This window comes from Chiloscyllium plagiosum, chromosome 34, assembly GCF_004010195.1.
Source record: "Chiloscyllium plagiosum isolate BGI_BamShark_2017 chromosome 34, ASM401019v2, whole genome shotgun sequence".
NCBI classification, from domain to species: Eukaryota; Metazoa; Chordata; class Chondrichthyes; order Orectolobiformes; family Hemiscylliidae; genus Chiloscyllium; species Chiloscyllium plagiosum.
The window spans coordinates 39,466,722-39,481,612 of record NC_057743.1 but is presented as its reverse complement, the minus strand read 5'-3'; the positions used below and the strand labels follow the sequence as shown (position 1 = coordinate 39,481,612).

General features: G+C 44.4%; 1 long non-coding RNA gene across 2 annotated transcripts in view; it reads right to left on the bottom strand.

Moving 5' to 3' along the window:
• Positions 1–14,891, bottom strand: part of LOC122540450 — a 123,328-nt gene that overhangs the window by 63,997 nt on the left and 44,440 nt on the right. The window contains exon 3 of one of the 2 annotated variants that reach the window (XR_006309309.1): positions 1,145–1,392. The exons of the other annotated variant lie outside the window; for it this stretch is intronic. This is a non-coding gene — a long non-coding RNA (uncharacterized LOC122540450). Of the gene's footprint in view, positions 1–1,144; positions 1,393–14,891 lie in introns of those variants that run through there. 2 annotated transcript variants of the gene reach the window in all.

The window sequence follows — 14,891 nt, the reverse complement described above, 5'->3', positions numbered from 1 at the left end:
GTGAAACCTAAAAGGGTTCAGAAAAGATTTACATATTGCCAGGGTTGGAGGATCTGAGCTACAAGGAGAGGCTGAACAGGCTGGGGCTGTTTTCCCTGGAGCGTCAGAGGCTGAGGGGTGACCTTATAGAGGTTTACAAAATTATGAGGGGCATGGATAGGATAAATAGACAAAGTCTTTTCCCTGTGTTCTGGGAGTCCAGAACTAGAGGGCATAGGTTTCACACAGAGGGTGGTACGTGTATGGAATGAGCTGCTACAGGATGTGGTGGAGGCTGGTACAATTGCATCATTTAAGAGGCATTTGGATGGGTATATGAATAGGAAGGGTTTGGAGGGATATGGGCTAGGTGCTGGCAGGTGGGACTATATTTGGGTTGGGATATCTGGTTGGCATGGACGGGTTGGACCGAAGGGTCTGTTTCCATGCTGTACATCTCTATGACTCTATGACCCTATTTATCAGCCCAAGCCTGAAATGTTATCTTCACCATGCTGAATGCATTCTCTTGTTGGTTGTCAACGAGCTGGGCCACCCCTTACTTACATTCCTTTAGTGTCAAATCAGTTTTAAAATTATCCATCTACTCCTTACTGTTTATTTTATTTGTGTGCAGAGCAATGAAAAGAACATTGTGTAAAACTAAAACTCTGGGTTTTGATTTTGTGTGATCTTTTGTTTCGTTGCCCTGGGAAATTATTCAATTGTTCTTATCTCTTATGATTTTTAGCTTTATTTCTTTAGTTAACTCCATCATTCTTGTCCTTGCATTGTGATCAACTTTAATTTCACATAGCCTTTCCTTTTGTAAAAGGAAGCGTCACCATGAAGAACACATGCTTTTAGTGTCCAGTACGGAGGACTTTGTGAACCAGAGGGATTAAGATTAATGCTTATACCAGTTGCAGGTCGATTACACATTTTCCAATCCATACTCATCCAGATTTAGGATTAACATTGAAGCAGTCACCATTTTAAATGTATGCACCAAAATTTCTACAAGGTCCTCTGTATGGTAGCAGTTGGAAAGTTAGTGGGAAGGAATTTAAAACAAAAATCTGGGATCTGGAGAGATTGAAAGAATCTGGCAGTAGGAAAAACACATCACCTGCAATAATTAACAAAAATGGACAAAGAAAAGACATGGAAAGAAAAAATGATAATTACTTTTATTCAACATAAATATGCAAATACAATTGTCTAAGGATAGATCCAGCAAATAGCCTGTCCAATGTGCTTCCAAACTGAGTATCTGAATAAAACTTTGTACCTTCTTCACAATAACTTGATATCCATCCCAAGTGACTACCAAGCAGTATTGTTCCAAGTGGGATTGCAGCCGGTATGTTCAGCTTTTCTGCACTGATTGGAACGTGAACCATCTCTCGACAGCTAGGATTGTTGAACACAAAGAGTTACAAAGGTTTGAATTTTCACAGTTGTAGGCTGTGTGTTTTTCAGAGAGTTTCATGGCAGGTATCTCATCATAGCTTACAACGACTCATCTCATTGTGACTGTTCGCCTCATTCACTGTGTATCCAGGTCATATAATACCCCTCTCATGCATTCATGTGGGAACAGAGATGGAAATGCTTACCACTGCTGGGACCTTCCAGCATTCACAACATTGATGCCATACAAGGTTTGTGAAGGTTTGTAGCTCAGGTTGAATTTTAGGGTGTAGGTTTGCTCGCTGAGCTGTAGGTTTGATATCCAGACGTTTCATTACCTGGCTAGGTAACATCATCAGTGGCGACCTCCAAGTGAAGCGAAGCTGTTGTCTCCCGCTTTCTATTTATATGTTTGCCCTGGATGGGGTGCCTGGGGTTTGTGGTGATGTCATTTCCTGTTCGTTTTCTGAGGGGTTGATGTGTTTGTTTATAGAGGTGTTGTCCCAGAGGCCTATAATGAAACGTCTGGATATCAAACCTACACCCTATTGATGAGAAAGTGAGGTCTGCAGATGCTGGAGATCAGAGATGGAAATGTGTTGCTGAACTCGGATTTCACCAGTTTCCTCATTTCCCCTCCCCCCAGCCTGTCTCAGTCAAATCCATCAAATTCAGCACCGCCTTCCTAATCTGCAATCTTCTTCCTGACCTCTCCGCCCCCACCCCAGTCTGACCTATCACCCTCACCTTGACCTCTTTCCACCTATCACATTTCCGACGCCCCTCCCCCAAGTCCCTCCTCCCTATCTTTTATCTTAGCCTGCTGGACCAACTTTCCTCATTCCTGAAGAAGGGCTAATGCCCGAAACGTCGATTCTCCTGTTCCCTAGATGCTGCCTGACCTGCTGCGCTTTTCCAGCAACACATTTCCATCTCTACACCCTATTGATGCCATAATTAAAACCATTTCTACTGGGACAACACATCTATCCTGGGACAGGCTAAGCAAAGACATGCCAGAGAATTCCTAGAGGCCTGGCACTCCAACCACAACACCATAAACAAACACATAGATCTAGAGGAAAAAGTGAGGACTGCAGATACTGGAGACCAGAGTTGAAAAATATGGTGCTGGAAAAACACAGCAGGCCAGGCAGCATCTGAGGAGCAGGAGAATCGACGTTTCGGGCATAAGCCCTTCTTCAGGAATGAGGCTGGTGTGCCAAGCGGGCTGAGATAAAGGGTAAGGGGGAGGGAATTTGGTGGAGGGGCGCTGGGAATACGATAGGTGGAAGGAGGTGAGGGTGATAGGCCGGAGAGGGGGTGAGGGCAGAGAGGTCGGGAAGAAGATTGCAGGTCAAGAGGGCGGTGCTGAATCCGGGGTTTGGGACTGAGATAAGGTGGGGGGAGGGGAAATGAGGGAGCTGGAGAAATCTACATTCATCCAGTGTGGTTGGAGGGTTCCCGAGGCGGAAGATGAGGCGCTCTTCCTCCAGGCGTCGTGTGGTCAGGGTCTGGCAATGGAGGAGGCCAAGGACCTGCATGTCCTTGGCGGAGTGGGAGGGGGAGTTAGTGTTCAGCCACGGGGCGGTTGGGTTGGTTGGTGTGAGTGTCCCAGAGATGTTCCCTGAAACGTTCCGCAAGTAGGCGGCCTGTCTCCCCAATGTAGAGGAGACCACATCGGGTACAATGGATACAGTAAATGATGTGTGTGGAGGTGCAGGTGAATTTGCGACGGATATGGAAGGATCCATTGGGGCCTTGGAAGGAGGTGAGGGCGCAAGTTTTGCACTTCTTGCAGTTGCAGGGGAAGGTGCCGGGAATGGAGGTTGGGTTGGTGGGGGATGTGGACCTGACGGGGGAGTCATGGAGGGAGTCATGGAGGGAGTGGAACGCTGATAGGGGTGGGGAGGGAAATATATCCCTGGTGGTGGGGTCTGTTTGGAGGTGGCGGAATTGATGGAGGATGATACGATGTATCCAGAGGTTGGTGGGGTGGAAGGTGAGGACCAGTGGGGTTCTGTCCTGGTCACGATTGGAGGGGCGGGGTTCAAGGGCGGAGGTACAGGAAGTGGAAGAGACGCAGTGGAGAGCATTGTCGACCACGTCGGAGGGGAAATTGCGGTCTTTGAAGAAGGAGGCCATTTGGGTTGTTCGGTAGTGGAATTGGTCCTCCTGGGAGCAGATGCAGTGGAGCGAAGGAATTGGGAATATGGGATGGTGTTTTTACAGGAGGCAGGGTGGAAGGAGGTGTAATCTAGGTAGCTGTGGGAGTCGGTCGGTTTGTAGTAAATTTACTACAACCTCCTCTCCTGGCACCTTCCCCTGCAACTGCAAGAAGTGCAAAACTTGCGCCCACACCTCCAAGGCCCCAATGGATCCTTCCATATCCGTCGCAAATTCACCTGCGCCTCCACACACATCATTTACTGTATCTGTTGCACCCGATGTGGCCTCCTCTACATTGGGGAGACAGGCGGCCTACTTGCGGAACGTTTCAGGGAACACCTCTGGGACACCCGCACCAACCAACCCAACCGCCCCGTGGTTGAACACTTTAACTCCCCCTCCCATTCCGCCAAGGACATGCAGGTCCTTGGCCTCCTCCATTGCCAGATCCTGACCACACGACGCCTGGAGGAAGAGCGCCTCATCTTCCGCCTCGGAACCCTCCAACCACATGGGATGAATGTAGATTTCTCCAGCTTCCTTATTTCCCCTCCCCCCACCTTATCTCAGTTCCAAACCCCAGATTCAGCACCGCCTTCTTGACCTGCAATCTTCTTCCTGACCTCTCTGCCCCCACCCACTCTCCGGCCTATCCACCTCCTTCCACCTATGGTACTCCCAGCACCCCTCCCCCAAATTCCCTCCCCCCCTACCCTTTATCTCAGCCCGCTTGGCACACCAGCCTCATTCCTGAAGAAGGGCATATGCCCGAAATGTCGATTCTCCTGCTCCTCAGATGCTGCCTGGCCTGCTGTGTTTTTCCAACACTACATTTTTCAAAATGGATCTAAATGCCATCTATCAACCTCTCAGAAAATGAACAGGAAATGACATCATCACAAACCCCAGGAACCCCATCCAGGACAAACATATAAATAGAAAGCAGGAGACAACAGCTTCGCTTCACTTGGAGGTCGCCACTGATGATGTTACCTAACCAGGTAATGAAACGGCTGAATATCAAACCTACAGCGCAGCGAGCAAACCTACACCCTATTGATGCCATAATTAAAACCCAGCTATACACCAGTTTAAATGCTTTAGTGCAGGAACATGCCTTCACAATGTGGTGCCTGATCATAACTGAATAGGATACATCCAAACCTCGACCCAAATAGCAGCCTTAGTTAATGCCATTTCTCTGAATAAACAAAATGTCCAGCAATGCAGGAAGAAAGTCAATGATCCTACGGTTAGGTGCCACCATCTTCTCTCTACTGCATCACACTCAGTCTAACTCTGTCACCGCACAATAAGGTCACAAGGCTAAATAAAAACTGAAACAACGGCGGATACTGTAAATCAGAAACAAAAACAGAAATTTCCAGAAAAGCTCAGCATCGGTGGAGAGAAATCAGAATTAATGTTTTGGGTGGGGTGATTCTTCCTCAAAACTGCTGCCAAACTTGCTGAGTTTTTCCAGTAATTTCTGTTTTTGTTTAAGATCACAAGGCTAATGATCTACAATGTTATCATCTAAATGGTCTGAAAGAAGGCCTGAGGCCTAATGGAGTTAAAGATCAGGCAATGGAAATATTAAGTGTTAATTGGGTAAGATTTGGTGTGTAAATAGGAGGTGTTTGTAATCAGTGGAGTGTGGGTTTTATGGAGCATATTTAACTGAAATAAACTTCTCTCTAAAAGTGTGGACTTGGATTCTTTTTAAATAGTTATCTTCTAGTGTATAATGTTAGTAGCAAAAGATGATTGAGTAAAAATGTAATGTTTCAGAGTAGGATTTCCCATCTTTGTTTCCTGAAAATTAGCTGTTTGACGAGTGTGAGAATGAGGTTACAATGTGGATCTGGGTTATTTCTTTACAAAAGATAAACAATATGTGGTCTTCATACATTTGTTTTCATTCAAAGGAAGAAAGAAGCAAAATATTTATTGGAATTGGAAAACCTGATGTCTTAAATAGCTTTAGAGTAAAAGATTCCCAAGGAATTTCTGATCGTAACATGATAGATTTTATATTCAATTTGAGAACAAAAAATCTGGATCTGAAACAACTGTGCTTAACTTAAATAAAGGGCATGACAATCAAATGAGGATAGTTAGCTAAAGAGAACCAGGTGGATAGTTTAGCATAAATGACAGTAAGCAAGCAGTGGCAAATATTTAAGGATGGCATTCATGACTCAATAAAAATATATCCCAGTCAGAAGGAAAAATTCTAACCATTCATGGGTAACCGAGGGAGTAAAGGAGAGTATTAAGTTGAAAGAAAAATTATATAAGAGGCAAAAGTCAGCGAAAGTCCCAAAGCATGAGATAAATTCTGAATTCAGAAAAAGACGACTGTAAAGATAATAAAGAGAGCAAAAGTAAACTACAAGAGTACACAAGAGAGGAATATAAAAACTGATAATAAAAGCTCTTTCAATTATTTAAAAAGGAAGTGTGTGTGAACATGGGTCCCTTAGAAAATTAGTCTGGGGAGACAGTTACAGGGAACAAGGAAATGGCATTGGAGATAAACAGATTGTTTGCATCACTCTTTTGACATCTCATTAATATTAAAAAATACAAAGAGGAATTAAGTGCCATCAACATCACTAGAAAAGTAGTATTAGACAAATTATTGGGGCTATAGGCATATAAGTCCCCTGGCCCTGGTGGCTTGCAGCCGAGGATCCTAAAACAGCTCGCGACACATATAGTGGATGCAGTAGTTGTAGTTTTCCAAAAATCACAGGATTCTTCAGAAGCATCAGAGGATTGGAAAACTGAAAATAAGAGATCACTACTCAAAAAGAGGGACACACAAAGCGAGGAACCATAGGCTGATTAGTCAAATATCTGTTGCTGGAAAAGCATTGGAATCAATTATTAAAGAAACAATAGAATATTTAGAAAATCATAATGTAATCAAGCAAAGTCAGCATGGTTTCCCATGAAAGGGAAATTGTGACTGGCTAGTTTATGAGAATTTTTTGAGGAAGTCTCATTCAGAGTGAGTAGACAGAAACCAATAAATATGTTATATTTAGATTTCCAGAAGGCATTCAACAAGGTGCTTCACAAAAAGTTAAGTCATAAGAGCCCTGAGTATTTGAGGTAGTATACTGGCATGGATTCAGAATTGGCTCATGGGCAGGAAACAGTAAGAGAAGAGAAGGGGTTCTTTTTCAGGTTGTTGACTTGTGACCACCAGTTCCATGAACATCAGTGCTGGTTTTGCAATTGTTTACAACATATATTAATGACTTGTAGGAAGGAAATTAATGTACTGTCACCAAATTTGCAGACAAAAGTATGTGGAAAGACAGGTGGTGAGAAGGATATAAACAGTTTACAGAGAGATATTGATAGGTTAAGTAAGTTGGCAAGTGGAGTATGATGTGGGAAAGTGCAAAGATGCTCATTTGGAAGGGAGAACAAAAGGGCAGAATCTTATTTAAATGGACAAAAAGTTGCAACACAAAGGGACTTGGAGCAGTTGTGCAGAAAACTAGCTCACAGATGCAGCAGATAATCAGGAAAGCTAATGGAATATTGGCCCTTATTTCAAGAGGATAAAGTATAAGAGGAGAGATGTTTACTGCAACTGAACAAAGTGCTGATGAGATCATATCTGGAGTACTGTGAGCAGTTTTGGTCCACTTATTTAAAGAAAAACATCAGTTCATTTGAGGAAGTCCAGAGAAGGTTCACTACGATAATCCCTGGTATGCTCCACCCGAATCCTGCTGGGACCAGAGTTCTGGTGAACCACGTAATGACAGCTTGCACATAGAGCTTTAAACTGAACAAGGAGGGGATGGGTTCAGTTCAAGTTATGGAAAAAGCTATGAGGGGTGCTGGGGGAGTTCAGTAGAAGTTATTAAAGTTTCCAGAAGGTTCTAGGGATTAAGATCAAAGGCTAAACAGATGAGACTACTCACTGGACTATGGAAGAATGAGAAATTATTTCACTGAAACGTACAGGATTCTTATGGGGCTTGACAGGGTAAACGCTGAGAGGGTGTTTTTCCTCGTGGGAGAGTCTATGACTAGAGAGCACAGTCTCAGAATAAAGAGGTACCAATTTAAGATTAAACTGAGAAGGAATTTCTTCTCAGAGGCTTGCAATCCTTTGGAATTCATTGTTATAGAGAACTGTGGTCACAGAATCCTTGTGTACCTTTAAGAGTGAGATAGATAGCTGCTTGATCAGTCGGTGATTTAAGGGTTATGGGGAAAGGGCAGGAAAGTGGACATGACAAATGTCACATCAGCCATGATCCTTGATTTGATTTATTATTATTGTCATATGTACCAAGACACAGTGAATAGTACTGTTTTCAGTGGTATCCAGACAAATCATACCTGGCATAAGTACATGAAGGTACTAAGACAGATTGCAGAATATAGTGTTATAGCTACAAAAAATGTGCAGAGAAGGATCAATTCTAATTTTTGATAGGTCGATTCATAATTCTGATAACAGCGGGGAAGAAGCTGTTCTTAAATCTGTTGCCATATTTTATCATATGTTTGCATCTTCTGTCTGATGGAAAAGGGCGGAAGAGAGTATAATCGGGTTGGGAGGGGTCTTTGATAATGTTGGCTGCTTTACTGTGGCAATGAGACGTGTAAATGGATTCAGTGGAAGGAAAGCTGGTTTTCATAATGGACCAGGTTGCGTTAACAACTCTCTGTAGTTTCTTGCAGTCTTGGGCAGAGCAGATTCCATGCCATGCTGTGATGTATCCGGATAGGATACTTTCAATGGTGCATCTATAAAAATTGGTAAGTGTCATTATGGACATGCTGAATTTCCTTAGCTTTCTGAGGAAGTAGAGGCTTTGGTGTGCTTTCTTAACTGTAGCGTCAATGTGGATGGACAAGGACTGATCGTTAGTGATATTTACTCCTCAGAACTTGAAGCTCTCTAACATCTCCACCTCAGCATGACTGACACAGATGGGAATTTGTTCTCCAATTCACTTCGTGATGTCAATGACCGGCTCCTTCATTTTGCTGACATTGTGGGAGAGATTGTTGTTATTGCGCCAAGCCACCAAGCTCTCTACATCTTGATCCTATTGAATGGCTGAGCAGACTCAAGGGCCCAAACAGCCTCGAGTGCTACCTAGAATTTTAACAAGGACCAGGTCAAAATTAGGAAATTTGGAAGTTCCACCAGTTTCAAATTTGAGAGTGATCATTCTTAGTAAAATAGCTGGATTTAATCATTACATAGGTGTACTGTCCAGTGAAGAACCACACTGTTCTTAAGTATACCATCGAGGAAGAAAGCAATGATGAAACTAGATATGGAAAAACGACAAAACTTTTGCATTTGGAAAATGTGAATTTACAGCGTATACACTCAGACACTGTTTATTACCGTAATGGAACTTAACTGCTCCACTCAAGAAATTAATGAAATTTTACTGACACCAGGGATTAAAAACATAGAAGCCAGAGAATGAATTGTGATAAAACTACATTGCAATTTGCCAAATCATCCTCTAAATGGTTGAAATTTTTCAAAAAAGGACAGTAGTAAAGGAATAGGGCATAATAATCAATAAGCTTTTCACAGTCAGGAAGGAGTGATCGCAGGCAGAGTGAAACATAGCCTAAGTGAAACATGGGAAAGTGGAGGCAACACAAGTAAACCATAATTCATTGGTTGGTGGTAGCTACTAATTTAACTGTATATCAGTACATTAACTTCCTTCCTCCAAGTCATTAATACAGGATATATTATTACTTTCAGATTGAAGGAGAAAGTGAGGTCTGCAGATGCTGGAGATCAGAGCTGAAAATGTGTTGCAGGAAAAGCGCAGCAGGTCAGGCAGCATCCAAGGAGCAGGAGAATCGACATTTCGGCCATGAGCCCTTCTTCAGGAATGAGGAAAGTGTGCCAAGCAGGCTAAGATAAAAGGTAGGGAGGAGGGACTTGGAGGAGGGGCGTTGGAAATGCGATAGGTAGAAGGAGGTTAAAGTGATGGTTATAGGCCGGAGTGGGGGTGGGGGCAGAGAGGTCAGGAAGAAGATTGCAGGTCAAGAAGGTGGTGCTGAGTTCGAGGGTTGGGACTGAGATAAGGTGTGGGGAGGGGAAATGAGGAAACTGGAGAAATCGGAGCTCATCCCTTGTGGTTGGAGGGTTCCTAGGCGGAAGATGAGGCGCTCTTCCTCCAGCTATCTTGTTGCTATGGTCTGGCGATGGAGGAGTCCAAGGACCTGCATGTCCTTGGTGGAGTGGGAGGGGGAGTTAAAGTGTTGAGCCACAGGGTGGTTGGGTTGGTTGATCCGGGTGTCCCAGAGGTGTTCTCTGAAACGTTCCGCAAGTAGACGGCCTGTCTCCCCAATATAGAGGAGGCCACATCGGGTGCAGCGGATGCAGTAAATGATGTGTGTGGAGGTGCAGGTGAATTTGTGGCGGATATGGAAGGATCCCTTGGGGCCTTGGAGGGAAGAGATGTGGCTGTGGAAGCGAGTCTGTTTGAGAACATGGCAGAAGAGTTTCTGGGCAGAGGAGATGACCTGGGGTGTGCAATGAGAGAGGGACTCACTGAAATCCTTGTAGAGGGAGGAAGAGAGCTTCTTCAAGGAAGGCATCCTTGCAAGAGGATTCGCAGTAGGTTAAAATCTTCTAGGAGAAAGTGAGGACTGCAGATGTTGGAAATGCGATAGGTGGAAGGAGGTTACGGTGAGGGTGATAGGCCGGAGTGGAGGTGGGGGCGGAGAGGTCAGGAAGAAGATTGCACGTCAAAAAGGCGGTGCTGAGTTCGAGGGTTGGGACTGAGACAAGGTGGGGAGAGGTGGGGGGAGGCATTTCCAACGCTCCTCCCCCAAGTCCCTCCTCCCTACCTTTTATCTTAGCCTGCTTGGCACACTCTCCTCATTCCTGAAGAAAGGCTCATGCCCGAAACGTCGATTCTCCTGCTCCTTGGATGCTGCCTGACCTGCTGCGCTTTTCCAGCAACACATTTTCAGCACTTTCAGATTGAAGGTAAATAGGGAAAATATTTACAGGCTACAAACTAAAAGACAATTACAAAATTTTAATACGCAAATTAAGAATTAAGCAATTAAAATAGAAATGCCTGCCCAGGCAATGTGTTGTAATTGCACAATGTGGGATATGGTGGACCCCATTATGGTTCATAGTGACTACATCTGTAGCAAGTATAGATTGCTTAATAAATTCTGGCTCAGAGTTGATGAGCTGGAGGGTGAGCTTTGAACACTGACATATCAGGGAGGGAGAGAGTTACCTAGATGCTGTGTTTCAGGAAGCAAACACACCCCTTAGATTAACTACCTTGAATTCGATCGGGGTTGTAACTATCAGTGAGGCAGGTAGAGGGTTCTCGGAGGCAGTGCTGAAGGAATCTCAGCTCTTGAGCTTGTCTCATAGGATTGATATTCTTGTTCCCTGTGTGGATGAGAGTGGGGTCTGTAGGGAAGATGAGCTAATTGACCATAGCACTGTGGTACTGGAAGCCATTCAAGAGAAAAGAGAAAGGTAGTTGTAATTGGGGATAATATAGTCAGGAAAAATGGACACTATTCTGTTTGGCCAAGATCGAGAGTCCTGAAGGATGTGTTGCTAGCCTTATGTCCTGGTTCAGGATCTCCCATGTGCAGAGGAGCTTGGAGTGGGAGGGGAAAGATCTGTTTGTCATTATCCATATAGATAATAACAATATTTGTTGAAAGAGGAAAGAGGTTCTGCTGAGGAAAAATGAGCAGCTAGGGTTAGAAAGCAGACCAAAAATGTAATATTCTTTCAATTACTATCTGAGCCATGAACAAACTGGCACAGGGTAAACAAGATTAAAGAGGTAAATGAGTTGCTCAAAGATTGGTGTGGGAGACACAGCTTCAAATTCATGAAACATTATCACCAGTACTGGGGAAGGAGGAAACTGTTAAATGGGATGGGCTTCACCTGAATCCTGCTGGGATCAGAGTTCTGGTGAACCAGCTTGCACATAGGGCTTTAAACTGAACAGGGTGGGGGGCGCAGGGGGAGAGAGAGAGAGAGAGAGAGAACAGATGGGTTCAGTTCAAATTATAGAAAAAGCTATGAGGAGTGCTGGGGGAGTTCAGCAGAAGTTTATTAAAGTTTCCAGATCAAGTAATAGGACAGGGAGTATGTTAAAGGTCAGTAAACTAACTTCAGGCATAACAGATGAGGGGACAACAAGACGTTGGGGAAGGGGGGGTAGAGAGTAAATGCAGTACTGAGGGTTTGTAAGTAAATGCACGCAGAATATGAAACAAGATAAATGACCTCGTAGCACAGATTGAAATTGACAGGCACAATGTTGTGGTCATCACAGAGACGCAATTGCAAGAGGATCAGGGCTTGGAACTAAATATCCAAGGATACACATCCTATGGAAAGGACAGGCAAATGGGCAGGGAGTCAGGGTTGCCTTGTTAAGAAGGAATTAAATTAAATCGATCACAAGAAGTGATAGAGTTGGAAGGTATAGAATCTGCATGGGTTGATTTGAGGGATTGCAAAGGAAAAGACCCTAGTGGGAATTGTGTACATGCCTCCTGGTAGTTGTTAGGATGTGGGACAGAAAATAATTTAGGATATAGAAGAGGCTTGTCAGAAAGGCACTCGTACATTAAGCATGGGGGACTTCAAATTGCAGGTGGACTGGGGGAAAAAAAACAGCTTGGCAGAGGATCTCCAGAAAAGAAATGTTGAACGTCTGCAAGGTTTTTTGGAGCAGCTTTTGGTACAGCCTATTAGAAAACAGACAATTCTGAATTTTGGTGGCATAATGAGGAAGACTTGAATAGGAAATTGAAGTTGAAGGAACCCCCCATTACGCAGTGACTGTAATTTTACAGAATTCACCCCGAGAGGAAGAAGCTGCAATCAGATGTGACAATATTACAATTGTGTGAAGGTAACTACAAAGACATGAGGGAGGAGCTGGCCAGTGATGACTGGAAGGGGAGCCTAGCAAGAAATCAGTGGAGCAGGAAGGGCAGGAGTTAATGAGGTTAATTTAGAAGACACAGCAGAAATTCATCCTAAGAAAGAAAAAACATACTAAGGAGAGGATGAGGCAACCATAGTTGATAAGGGAAATCAGGGACAGCATAAAAGGAAAAGGAAAGGCATTCAATGTGGTGAAGATCAGTGAGAAGCCAGAGGAATGGGAAACTTTTAAAAATGAGCAGCGGATCACTAAGAAAAGAGAAGATAAAAGAGAAGAATAAGCTAGCTAATAAGATAAAAGAAGATTGCAAGTTTTTTTTAGATATCTACAAGGTAAGAGGGAGACAAGAGTGAACATTGGACCCCTGGAAAATGAAGCTGGAGAAGTCGTAATGGAAAAAAAGAAATGATGGAAGAACTAAGTAGGTACTTCTTTATTTTTCCTTTATTCGTTCACAGGATGAGAGTGTCGCTGGCTAGGCAGCATTTATTGCCATCCCTAATTGCCCAGAGGGCAGTTAAGTGTCAACCACATTGCTATGGGTCTGGAGTCACATGTAAGTCAGACCAGGTAAGGATGGCAGTTTCCTTCCCTAAAGGACATTAATGAACCAGATGGGCTTTTCCGACAATCGACAATGGATTCATAATCATCATTAGATTTTTAATTCCAGATATATCTTATTGAATTCAAATTCACATCACTTTCTGGATGTAGGTTTGCTCACTGAGCTGGAAGATTCATTTTCAGACGTTTCGTCACTACACAAGGTAACATCTTCGGTGAGCCTCCAGACGAAGCTTCGGAAGCTTTTTACAGTGGAAGACACCGGCATCATACCAGAACATCAAGAGACTCTGTCCTTGTTGCACTGGGGTTTGGGGGGCGGGGGGAAGAGGGGGTACTTAAGTGTGGTGGAACAGGGAATGGAGGTGGTGCTGCGGAGGGCCCTTATTGCATTGGGGGGGGGCAGGTTTAGAGCAATGGTACGGGGAATGAAGGTGATGTGGCAGAGGGCTCAATACTACAGCCATGTGTGACCACGTGATGAAACAAACTCAATACTACAGCCACATGACAAAGTCCCCCTTGCCCTCACCTACTACACCATCTGTCTCAGCATTCAACGCATCATCCTCAAAATACTTCTGACAACTCCAAACAGACCCCACTACCAAGAACATCTTCCCCTCCCCATCCCTCTCTGCTATCTGTTCCCTCCAATAGTCCTTGGTTCATGCCACCCATGCCACTGAACCCCCAGGTACCTTACTCTGCAAGCAGAAAAAATGCAAAACCTGCCCATGCACTTCCCTGTCACCTCCATCCAGGATCCCAAACACTCCTTCCAGGAGAGACAGAGGTTCACCTGCCTGTCTTCCAACCGAGTTTACTGCATCAGGTGTTCCCAATGTGGTCTTCTCGACATCAGGGAGACCAGATGTAAATGGCTCATCGAGCATCATAGTCGGGTCCACAGGAGTCGACCGGACCTTCCAGTTACAGCCCATTTCAATTCATCCAACCACTCCCTTTCCGACATGACCATCCTTGGCCTTCCTCAATTGCCAAAACAAACCACAGCGCCGATTAGAGAAACAACACCTTATCTTCCATTTGGGCCTCTACAGCCTGGAGGACCTGACATTGAGTTCTCCAATTTCAAATAACCTCCCACCCCATCCCTCGACTCCCTTCCTGCCAATACTCCTTGCCACCAACCAGATTCATTCCTCCCATTGACGAACCAGGTTGTACCCTCTATCTGTCTTCACCTATCCCCACTTCACCACCCTGCTGCCTCCCTCTTCACCTGCAGCTGCCCCCACACCCACCCCCCAGTCCTGAAGAAGGGTTACACCTGAAACATCGACTTCCACACCTCCTGATGCTGCCTGGCTTGCTGGGTTCTTCCAGCCTCCTGTCTGTCTACTTTGGATTCCAGCATTTGCAGTTTTTTTTGTCTCTAAGAAAGGAGGGAGGCAGAAGACAGGAAACCACAGGCAGGTTAGCCTGACCTCAGCTGTTGGTAGGATATTGAAGTCTAATATTAAGGATGAGAATGCAGAGTATTTGGAAGTGCATTGTAACATAGAACTGAGTCAAGGGAAGGTCATGCCTGACAGATCTGTTAGAATTCCTTCAGGAGGTAATGAGCAAGTTAGACAAAGGAAGCTAGGGGACATGATATATTTGGATTTCCAGAGGGCCTTTGACAAGGTACCATACAGAAGGTTGCTAAATAAGTTAACGTGATATTAGGGGCAAGATACTGGCAATGATAGAGCATTGGTTGACTGGCAGAAGGCAGACAGTAGTGATAAAGGGGTTTTATTCAGGATGACAACCAGTGACACGTGGAGT